The 12,106-nt window shown below is 41.0% G+C and overlaps 1 long non-coding RNA gene across 2 annotated transcripts; it reads left to right on the top strand.

Moving 5' to 3' along the window:
* The first annotated feature begins 271 nt into the window (after positions 1-271).
* Positions 272-11,132, top strand: LOC134489331 (uncharacterized). Of its 2 annotated transcripts, XR_010067101.1 has the most exons (4): positions 272-976; positions 6,383-6,506; positions 7,397-8,129; positions 10,318-11,132. It is a non-coding gene; the product is annotated as an uncharacterized LOC134489331 (long non-coding RNA). The 2 variants fall into 2 exon arrangements; XR_010067100.1 differs by lacking the exon at positions 10,318-11,132 and having other exon boundaries at positions 7,397-8,280.
* The last annotated feature ends 974 nt before the right edge of the window (positions 11,133-12,106 follow it).

Below are 12,106 nucleotides of genomic sequence, written 5' to 3'. Positions count from 1 at the left end.
GAGGTGCTCAATGCTTTCCCCACTTGTCAGATATGACTCCAAATTGCTCTCTTTCTGCTGCTTTCTACCCTCACTCCAATGTGGTAGGAACTAGACTCCATTTCTAGTTATTCTAGAAAGTTTCATGACAGAAAAGAGGAATGATTCGTACATTTGCAGGGAAGGTGATGCATCCAGAGCAGTGTTGCTCAACCTTGGGAACTTTAAGATGTGTGGACTTTGACTGGCTGGAGAATTCTGGGAGTTGAAGTCCACACATCTTAAAGTTCCCAAGGTTGAGCAACAGTGATCTAGAGACGCCATAAAATAACTTTTGTATTTGCACACACCATTAGCATAAGCTAAGACAGGGTTGCATTGTTTATGAGTCAGCATGTGATAGGAAACCAGCCACTGTCCTAATATGCTATGTGCATCAGGACAGCACCTTAACCTGTAATATGATTTATTTGGACATAACATGTTATCTGAACAGAGCAATCTTGTTTTCTTGACAGGGTGTAGCATGCTGTCTGAGCACAGCTAATGGATCATGTGAACATAATTCACAGATAAACTTTTCAGACACCTTTCCTCCCCAGAAAATGAGAGGAAGCTTTTGAGGGTGAGTATATCTGCACGTCACCTTCCCTTTATTTGAATATATCTGTCCCATATTGGGTTTTGATATGACAACATTATAGATAGATAGATAGATCTATAGAACTAGGTTTAATGACACATACAGTAAATGTCAAATGTTTTAGAAGCAGAAGTATGGATAATGTGTCTATGCCATTTTACCCTCTACATCATTTTAACCTGTCATTTACTGGTGATATTCATTCTCAGAATATAAAGACTATCAGTGTGATACATTTTGCAAATTGTCTAGAATCTGAAGAACCTGCAAAGAAAGAAAGTACAAAAGGCGGTTTGTAATAAGACACAGCAGTGTTCAGCTGTTCAAGAAAAGCAATCACGCAGAAAGTGCAAGGTGACTGCATGGTTCGAGCAGCTCTTTGAATCCAAGCTAATGCCAGTGTATTTGTATTTACTTCTCAAATACCTGTAGTTTACTCCAGCAGTAACTTCAGCCATGAAATATTTGTATCTAGGGCTATGGACTGGTATTATCTGAAAGGACGATATACAATACATGAAAAATCCTTCATAGCAGACCTTTCTGAAATTGTACAGATAGTCCTTGCTTAATGACCACAATTGAGATCAGAATTTCAGCTGCTAAGCAACATGGTCATTAAGCAAATACGACCCAATTTTATGACCTTTTTTGCAGTGGTCATTAAGTGAATCACCACAGTCGTTAAGTGAATCATGTGATTCTTACGTGAATCATGCAGTTTCCCATTGATTTTGCTTGCCGGAAGTTGGCTGGGAAGGTCGAAAATGGTGATCATGTGACCACAGGATGCTATGATGGTCATAAAAGCCAACCTGTTGCCAAGCACCCAAATCACGATCATGTGACCGCAGGGATGCTGCAACAGTCATAAGTGTGAGCACTGGTTGTCAGTCAGTTTTTTCAGCACTGTCGTAAGTCTGAACCATCACTAAACAAATGGTCATTAAGTGAGGACTTCCTGTAAATATTCGACGAATAACTATACTATGATGCTATCCAGAGGAAAGATTGCTACTTCAGTACCTTAGACAGCTCTTCTAACTTGACTGCTTATTACAGATTTTTGTTTTTAAAAAGTTGCTGCCTAAAAGATCCTCTTCTCAACCTCCTCCAGTTTTCCACAACGTATAGTGCCATGATTTCCCAGCTCAAAGATTGTGACTACTTTGGTTTGTTGGCACAAACCTGACCAACTAATTTATTCAACAAGCCATGCTTAAATCACAGCTAAGTTTGTATGGGAACCCAGTTCACTGATGTTAGTGCACATTACTGAATGTTATTCATGACAGTGAGAAATTAACTGACATTTTAAAGTCATATCATCTGGAAATTGCTAATAGAGATTAATTATTGTCACATTTTAGTTATTTAGTGTCTGTTTAGCATTAGTTTTTGAAACTTTCACATTTATCACAATTTTGTTTCATTTAAAACAGCTTGCTTCACCCCTTAAAATATTATCAACCTCTCCAATTTTATATTTCCCTGAGATTTAAAATGATGTCCACTCTTTCATCTTCAGCAAAGGATCGTTACCTTGTCATGGTGCTGGAGCTTGAGCACCTCAATGATGCCATGAGCTAAACCGTGAAGGGCCACCCAAGACGGGAAGGTCATGACAGAGAGGTCAGACTAAATGCGATCCCTGGGGAAGGTAATGGCAACCCACCCCAGTATTCTTGCCGTGAAAACTAAATGGAACACTACAACCAGAGATATGTCGGTATACCATCGGAAGGTGAGACCCCCAGGTCGGAAGACGGTCAAAATGCTACTGGGGAGGAACAGAGGATGAGTTCAACTAGCCCCAGACGTGATGATGCAGCAAGCTCAAAGCCGAAAGGATGGCTAGCAGCCGACGGTGCTGGTGGTGAACAGCGAATCCGATGTTCTAAGGATCAACACACCATTGGAACCTGGAATGTAAGATCTATGAGCCAGGGCAAATTGGATGTGGTTATTGGTGAGATGTCAAGATTAAAGATAGACATTTTGGGTGTCAGTGAACTGAAATGGACTGGAATGGGCCACTTCACATCAAATGACCACCAGATCTACGACTGTGGACAAGAGGACCACAGAAGAAATGGAGTAGCCTTCATAATTAATAGTAAAGTGGCTAAAGCAGTGCTTGGATACAATCCAAAAAACGACAGCATGATCTCAATTTGAATTCAGGGCAAGCCATCTAACATCACAGTGATCCAAATATACGCCCCAACCACAGATGCTGAAGAAGCTGAAGTAGAGCAGTTCTATGAGGATCTGCAGCACCTACTGGACAACATGCCTAAAAGAGATGTTATTTTCATCACGGGAGACTGGAATGCTAAGGTGGGCAGTCAAATGACACCTGGAATTACAGGTAAGTATGGCCTGGGAGAAAAAAACGAAGCAGGACATAGGCTGATAGAATTTTGCCAAGACAATTCACTCTGCATAACAAACACTCTCTTCCAACAACCTAAGAGACGGCTTTATACATGGACTTCACCAGATGGACAACACCAAAATCAGATTGACTACATCCTTTGCAGCCAAAGGTGGCGAACATCTATACAGTCGGTAAAAACAAGACCTGGAGCTGACTGTAGTTCAGATCACGAACTTCTCCTTGCACAAATTAGGATCAGACTAAAGAGATTAGGGAAGACCCACAGATCAGCTAGATATGAGCTCACTAATATTCCTAAGGAATATGCAGTGGAGGTGAAGAATAGATTTAAGGGACCGGACTTAGTAGATAGGGTCCCGGAAGAACTCTGGACAGAAGTTCACAGCATTGTTCAGGAGGCGGCAACAAAATACATCCCAAAGAAAGAGAAAACCAAGAAGGCAAAATGGCTGTCTGCTGAGACACTAGAAGTAGCCCAAGAAAGAAGGAAAGCAAAAGGCAACAGTGATAGGGGGAGATATGCCCAATTAAATGCAAAATTCCAGAGGTTAGCCAGAAGAGATAAGGAATTATTTGTAAACAAGCAATGCGCGGAAGTGGAAGAAGACAAAAGAATAGGAAGGACAAGAGACCTCTTCCAGAACATTAGAAACATTGGAGGTAAATTCCAGGCCAAAATGGGTATGATCAAAAACAAAGATGGCAAGGACCTAACAGAAGAAGAGATCAAGAAAAGGTGGCAAGAATATACGGAAGACCTGTATAGGAAGGATAACAATATGGGGGATAGCTTTGACGGTGTGGTCAGTGAGCTAGAGCCAGACATCCTGAAGAGTGAGGTTGAATGGGCCTTAAGAAGCATTGCTAATAACAAGGCAGCAGGAGATGACGGCATCCCAGCTGAACTGTTCAAAATTTTGCAAGATGATGCTGTCAAGGTAATGCATGCTATATGCCAGCAAATTTGGAAAACACAGGAATGGCCATCAGATTGGAAAAAATCAGCTTATAACCCCATACCAAAAAAGGGAAACACTAAAGAACGTTCAAACTATCGAACAGTGGCACTCATTTCACATGCCAGTAAGGTAATGCTCAAGATCCTGCAAGGTAGACTTCAGCAATTAATGGAGCGAGAATTGCCAGTTGCACAAGCTGGGTTTAGAAAAGGCAGAGGAACTAGGGACCAAATTGCCAATATCTGCTGGATAATGGAAAAAGCCAGGGAGTTTCAGAAAAACATCCATTTCTGTTTTATTGACTATTCTAAAGCCTTTGACTGTGTGGACCATAACAAATTGTGGCAAGTTCTTAGCGGTATGGGGATACCAAGTCATCTTGTCTGCCTCCTGAAGAATCTGTATAACGACCAAGTAGCAACAGTAAGAACACACCACAGAACAACGGACTGGTTTAAGATTGGGAAAGGAGTACGGCAGGGCTGTATACTCTCACCCTACCTATTCAACTTGTATGCAGAACACATCATGCGACAAGCTGGGCTTGAGGAATCCAAGGCTCGGGTTAAAATCGCTGGAAGAAACATTAACAATCTCAGATATGCAGATGATACCACTTTGATGGCTGAAAGTGAAGAGAAACTGAGGAGCCTTATGATGAAGGTGAAAGAAGAAAGTGCAAAAGCTGGCTTGCAGCTAAACCTCAAAAAAACCAAGATTATGGCAACCAGCTTGATTGATAACTGGCAAATAGAGGGAGAAAATATAGAAGCAGTGAAAGACTTTGTATTCCTAGGTGCAAAGATTACTGCAGATGCTGACTGCAGTCAGAAAATCAGAAGTCGCTTAATCCTTGGGAGAAGAGCAATGACAAATCTCGATAAAATAGTTAAGAGCAGAGAGATCACACTGACAACAAAGGCCCGCATAGTTAAAGCAATGGTGTTCCCCATAGTAACATATGGCTGCGAGAGCTGGACCATAAGGAAGGCTGAGCGAAGGAAGATCGATGCTTTTGAACTGTGGTGTTGGAGGAAAATTCTGAGAGTGCCTTGGACTGCAAGAAGATCAAACCAGTCCATACTCCAGGAAATAAAGCCAGACTGGTCACTTGAGGGAATGATATTAAAGGCAAAACTGAAATACTTTGGCCACACAATGAGAAGACAGGACACCCTGGAGAAGATGCTGATGCTAGGGAGAGTGGAAGGCAAAAGGAAGAGGGGCCGACCAAGGGCAAGATGGATGGATGATATTCTAGAGGTGATGGATTCGTCCCTGGGGGAGCTGGGGGTGTTGACGACCGACAGGAAGCTCTGGCGTGGGCTGGTCCATGAAGTCACGAAGAGTCGGAAGCGACTAAACGAATAAACAACAACAACCACTCTTTCATTGAAGATAAAATATCGCAAAAGCAATCTTGCAAACTATTAGCAAATGAACTGATATCTATGGCCACTGTTAAGCTGCTGCCTGTGGAGGGGGAAGTTAATAACAACCTAAAAACTTATTTAAAATGCTGCTTTTCAAATTAGTTAATATGGTCGAATAACGAATATTTATTTATTGAAGTTATTATGTACATCGAAGTGAATAAGAATGTTTTAAATTTGGGCACAACAAATTGACAAAAAACTTTACTTAATAGAGAGATGACATTTTATTTGACAAAATTCATTAGTGTGTATGTGTGTATTTGCCTGGACTTTAATATCTTTTGACACCTTCAAAGCCATTTGCAGTAGCATAACTTTTACTGCATTTGTTTATTCTATGTTGACCTCATATAAGGTATTTAATTATCAGCCATCTTATCTGACCCAAATATATGTTTAGGCAGGGTAGAGATACAAGTTCATAAGAAATATTTCCATTATAGGTATGAGAAGCTTACAGAAAAATCAAGAACTATATTACAGAATGAATCGATACAAACATTGGTTCTGCTAAAACAAAAAATATTAGCATTTCAAACTGAACACAATTCTCTAGAGAAAGATATTTGCAAGGAGGCATACCTACATGCATAGAAACAGAGAAAGTACTGTATATGGAGGCTTCAACGGCCAACGATATCTATTCTAGTTTTCAAGAAGGCCTCTTGGAATTTAACTTTGCTCTCCTAACAAGCCCAAAGATTCTGGAAGAGCAAAGCAGTAGGGCTTTTTTCTCCACCCTTGAGCCTCAGGAGTAGCAAGCCTAAAGCATCTCCATTTGTCATCTTCATGCTTCCAGATGATGAAGAATGATGGTTCCTCTAGATTAATTTCCTACACTGGCCCACTTATTATGACCAGATTCCACTCCTAAGTACTGCCAATCATTGATATACTTTGACTGTGTCCTTAGTTTTACCCTCCTTGTGTTACTGAGGCAACTGTTCCTATATTACCCCTGCAGGATTATCCCCAACCACCAGTTTCTTCTCATTTCTCCCCCACTTTCTTGCTGCTGACTGTTTTGATCTGGGGTGGAGTGGCCCACTGTGATCTGTGAGCTACTCCAGACTGTGTTGGGTGAGAAGGTAAGGTGTGTGGGAGGTACTTGGTTTGAAAAGACAGTGAATGGGGTGGAGGGGTATGGGTGGCTGATATCTCATAGCATTGATTTACTTCCAAGCCTCTGAGTGACAAGTTCAGGAGCAGCTGGGGGGGGGGCATTACTGTGGTGGAGATGGGAGGTGGGGGGAAAGTATGTATGGCTTGGGAGGATGATAATGCATGTGGGAAGAGTTTGCAAGGGAAGCAAGAGTAGGTAGTTCCCATCAAGATGGTGGTGGGCAGAGGGACATATGGTGGGAATAGGATGACAGGCTGCTTGCAGGAATGGGAGGACTAGCATCTTAAACCTGTCTGACCTGCTGTTACCTGAGGGACCAATGTATATGAAATGAGGCAGAAAGGGAGCAGAAACACCTGAACCCCCTCCAGCCCTGCTACAGTGGAATTCATAACAGTGGCGGTCAGATCAGGCCATCTTGACTTTTTACCATTAGCTAAGTACTTACCCAGCACCCTAAAAGAGGTTATGCAAATAGGTGCAATCTAGAACAACAGGTAAAAAAGAAAAACTTGGTCAGTTTAAAAAAATATTTTTAGCTACCAAGTTCATCTCAGTATGGAGGCCCAAATACAAAACTACAATAATTCAGGTTGTGAATCCTCTCCAAACGACTTCCTTGTCCTTTTGAGCACTGTCCAACACCCAAGAGTTGGGAGGGTGAACGCTGGGATCATATACCCTCCTATTGCTCTATCCTCACACCATCTGAGATGCTTGGGCTTTGGAGATATATGGACGTAGGCTAACGTTTTATATCCTGCCCATCAAATCTGGCTGGATGGACTATCGATGTTCCAAATGAGAGGAGGAACATGGAATATTGCTAGCTTCTTTCCACTTACTGTTTTGCAGTGTTATCATTAGGCCTACCATCTCAAATGAGAAATACGTGGATAAGTTGTTCTGTTGATAGCTAACCGCAGAGGAAAAAAGGGAATTGTTTCTTCCAGTAACCAAGGAGGAGGAGGTGAGGGCTTCTGCAGGAAGCATATGTCCACAGGAATATAACAACCACATTTTCTTTGTTTGTTGCCTCTCTATGTTGACAGTTGTCAATCTCCCTGCCTTTTCTGAAACCTGTGAAAGAGTTCCTTTAATCTTCTGCAATTATAGTCAAGCTGTTGTCATCAATTCCTTTTCAAATATTTCTTCCTCAAAGGCATGTACACACCTTTGACATTATCCCAGTTTGGCTATACATCTTTTAGATGTGGTTGAAGTTTACTTGGAAGGACTACATGCTCCAGGAAGAAGCTGTCCAATATTTTGACAGGTGCAAGATCATAATAAATGATTCATCCTGCACTCTTGACTCTCTTACTTTCTCATGTCTTTCCTGGGTTAATGCAAAGTGGTGATCTGGCAGTCTCTTGCTATTTCATATCTATATAAACCAAAAAGTGGGGGGTAAGTCAAAGTGGAAATAAACTATATGTAAGCTTCTCTCTCCTAGACTGAATATACCCTAAAATCTTGTGTCCAAGGAACATTGCTGAAGGCCTTCTGCTTCTTTAGCGTTCTCATTCTTTATGTGCTACTTCCTTCTTCTGGATTTTGAGTTGAATTCAAGTCCAGTGACATAAAGGTAACATAGCCAGGTAGCGAAAGGAAATGTGGTGATTGATCACTGTTAGGACTGTGCTGCGATGGGATTTGTAGTGACACATTTACAAGGGACCAGACTGCCAAGAAATCTAGCATTAGACCTCAGGGAACTATTGGAGCAGAATGGGAGCTTTGCCCACATTACAATTATTCATCCATCCATCCATCCATCCATCCATCCATCCATCCATCCATCCCACCTTTATTATTTTTATAAATAACTCAAGGCGGTGAACATACCTAATACTCACCTTTGTCCTAAATCAGGTCACTGGTCCACTGAAGTTCAATATCTTAGTGACTGGCAGCAGCTTTCTAGGGTTTTAGGCAGGAATTCCCCACCCCAGCCCTGCATCTCTACTTGGCTTTATTCGATACTGAATCTGGGACTTTTTATATGCAAAGCATGTGCTGTCCTTGAAGCTCTGCAACCTGATCAGATTATACTTTGTTCCCTCAAGTTGCTTTAAACATCTTTTTTTTAAAATGAGGGTTCCAAACACAAATCGTTTGTCATTTCATCCAGATGCAAAGAACTGGCACAGAATAACACAGGATGATAGAATTGAGAGGGGTCAGTTAAATAATCAACTCCAGCCTCTTGTTCAGTGCAGGAATCCAAAATTGAAGTATCCAGATAAATGGCTGTCTAGCTTTTGAACACATTCAATGAAGGCGGAAAACTCACCTCTCTGGGTCATTGGTTCAACTATCAGATAGCTCTTACTGTCTTCATATAATCTAAATCCATTATTCCATGTGTTGAACTGAGTCTTGATCTTCCAGATCTGGGTCTTTTTCTGAGTGACACTCCTTCAGGTTCTTAGAAAATGCTATTGTATCACCTCCATGTCTTCTTGTCTCAGGGATAAAGATGCCCGTTTCCTACAATCTCCTTTTGTTAAGAGCTTCTTTCCACTTGTTTGATGTCTCTGAAACTTGTTTAAAATGGGATGCCCAGAATTGCACACTACTCAAAATGGAGTCTGTACTGAATATAATGGAACAATTACTTCCCATGATGTTGTAAAAATTATTCTGCAAGGCTGACCAGAACTTGAATTTCTTTACTAGTCAAGCTAGTCTCTTCCTGCTACTTCTTCCAAGAAAGCCCCGCTGCCTCCTGGGCTGCCAGGCTGAGGAAATAAGGCACCTGTGGGCTCCCCTTTTCAATGCTAATAGCCTTTCCATTCCTGCTGTCAGTGTAATTAACCCTTTGCTCTCCCTGATCATGTAACTAGCTTCCTGTTTCCATCAATTTATCTACTGCAAGCAGCTTGGGGAGCAGGAAGTGCCCTTGTTCCCACACACATGCTTTTACTATGAATGCACAAATGTCAATCTCATGATCAATCACCCTGGCACCATTTTCTGGTGCCAGATGGGAGGGGAAGCTGGCACTTACATAGACCTGAGTGCTAAAGAACCCATAGTTACTGACACATCATGGCAAAGTACCTCTCCCACCACTGTCTGTCATGGCTGATTGGGATGAGATCTCCCCTGTGTAAGTATGTTGCTTCTGCTGCTTAATAAAGATTTGAATGTTGCTATAATCCTGGCATCCATTGTCCATTTTATCTCTGGAATCTCCGCAGATGGGTGGCTATTGCCCTCCACACACACAACCCATGGTTTTGATACTATACTTTGATTAATGTAGCTGTCCTAACAGTCAGGAACCACGCTGAGACGAGGAATAGGTCTCTAGTGTTTTATCACTGCTACTTGAGACAGAAAATCCTAACAACTGAAGAAGCGTGGGAAAATCCAGACAGATAAACCCCAAAAGTCAAGGCGGGTCTCTTCAGTGTCTCTTTGAATGGCTGCTCAACTCCTCACTACTACGTATGCATTTTCCCCCCTGGATAGGGGCCCCCTCCTGCTCACCATCAGTGCTCATGACATCAGCCTAAAATTGTATTCACCCTTTTAGCAACCAAGTCACACTGCCAACTCATATTCACCTTATGAACAACTGTAATATTTTCTTCACTAAAATCAAGCTAGTAACTCTTATGTTCTACCTGTGTATTTTATTTCTTTTTCCTACATGAAGAACTTTGCATTTGTCTCTATTAAATTTAGTATAACCTCATTTCTCTAACTTATCAAGAACATTTGCAATTTTGTTTCTATCTTCTAAAGCACTGTTTCTCAAAATGTAGGTTTTGACCCCTAGGAGTGTTATGAAACAATGGATAAAGGGACACCAGAGATAACTTCCTTTCTGAGCAGGTTTAACCATCTTAATGGATGCTGAATGAAAAGCAACAATATGATTCCAGAGGCCTGTATGGAGCCTGAGTGGTTTTTTAATTATTATTTTGTCTTTTAGCACATTGCGTTTGCCTTTCAAAAGAAATATAGTCATGCCTAGAGGTGCAATGGTATGTGGGAATGACGTTGGGAGGCAGGAGGAAGAGCTGCAGACTAGCCAATGGTCAGACAAGCAGCAGCTGAGTCCGCAGAAGGAATGGGGGTGTGGCAAACATTTCAGAAGGGACCCTTCCTAGTTTCTTGGACTGTCATGGCAAGGGGTGGGGGAGATGTGCTTTCAGACTTGCAAGATTCTGTTAATGTAACCTTACAATAAGGTTAGAGGTAGTGCTTCTGGGTGTACTTCTCATCTGGACTACTCCGCAGGGCTGACAAGAGGGCACAAAGCTTCTATGCCAAACTCTGACCATATGACCTGACATACTCAGTAGAGGGAATCAGGGGCGAGGGCTGTCTTGATATGGCTGCCTCGGGAAAGAGAAAGTTAAATCAGTTTAAACCTGCCAGTGTTTTGCAAGTTGTAGCAGTTTAAGAGTAGTTTAAGAGAATTTGGTTTAAGACAAGGAAACACTCTTCATTGTTTTGTTTCGTTTTCTGACACTGATGAATGAAAGTGGCTACCTTCAAAATGAAAATGAAACCCAGATTTCAGGAATGATGTAAGCAAGATCATCCTTCCCTTTAAAGATGTGGTCAAATTTTATTGGGGATGTGTATTATTATTATTATTATTATTTATTGATGTTGCTGTCTGTTCCTAATGAAACTGTTTTATTTTATGAACTTGTACAGATCTTTTCTTTGCTATAAAGATCAACATTTAATTTTTAAGAATAAATGGTGTATTTATTTCTTGCCCACTCCTAGGTCCAATGAAATCATTAGTGGGGGTGGGGTGGGAGTCGCATTTTAGAGGATCATAGTACTTCAGCGCTCTAGAATATTAGTTATCTTTCCCATTTGTGTCATCTTAAAATTTAACAAGCTTTCTTCCAGATGTTCATCTAATGCATTGAAAAGTATTAGTGTAATAACACCCTCCTTCATATTTCACTCCACTTTGATGAGGACTCGTTGAGAAGCATTATTCGAGGAGAGTTTTCAAACCAGTTCTGTATCTTTCTAATAAGCATGTCATCCAGGAAGTTAACTTGCTAATAGAATGTCATGGGATAACTTGTCAAATGTTTTGCTGAAGTTGAGATATATTATTCCTATAGCATTCATAGAATCTACCGAAGAGGTTCTTTTATAGAAAATGAATAATGCTAACCTTATAAGAGTTGATTTTGAAAAATACATGCTGAACTCTTGCAATCACTGTATAATTTTTAAGTAGCTCAGAGACCATAACTGTCTTATGATTTCATCTAGAATGATCCCAGATATCAATGTTGGGCTGGTTGGTTTGTAATTCCATGAGTCTACAAACTTAGTCAGAAAAAGTCTTCTCATTCAGTTGCCCACAATGCACAATCAATAAATCACAGGACCCACCCCTTGCTATCAACATCTATTCAGGAGTATCTTTTCACCCCACATTGAACTCTTAGTCTTTCCCAAAGTACAAGTTCCTTCTTTCCATGTTTTTTTGTCTTGATTAATACTATTGCTAAAATCCTGTTAGCTCCCCCTGTTTGCTTACTCAGTGAAATCACTGACTGGAAAGTAAGGGAG

Source organism: Candoia aspera, chromosome 2 (genome assembly GCF_035149785.1).
Source record: "Candoia aspera isolate rCanAsp1 chromosome 2, rCanAsp1.hap2, whole genome shotgun sequence".
Taxonomy (NCBI): domain Eukaryota; kingdom Metazoa; phylum Chordata; class Lepidosauria; order Squamata; family Boidae; genus Candoia; species Candoia aspera.
This window is presented reverse-complemented; position numbering and strand designations above follow the sequence as displayed.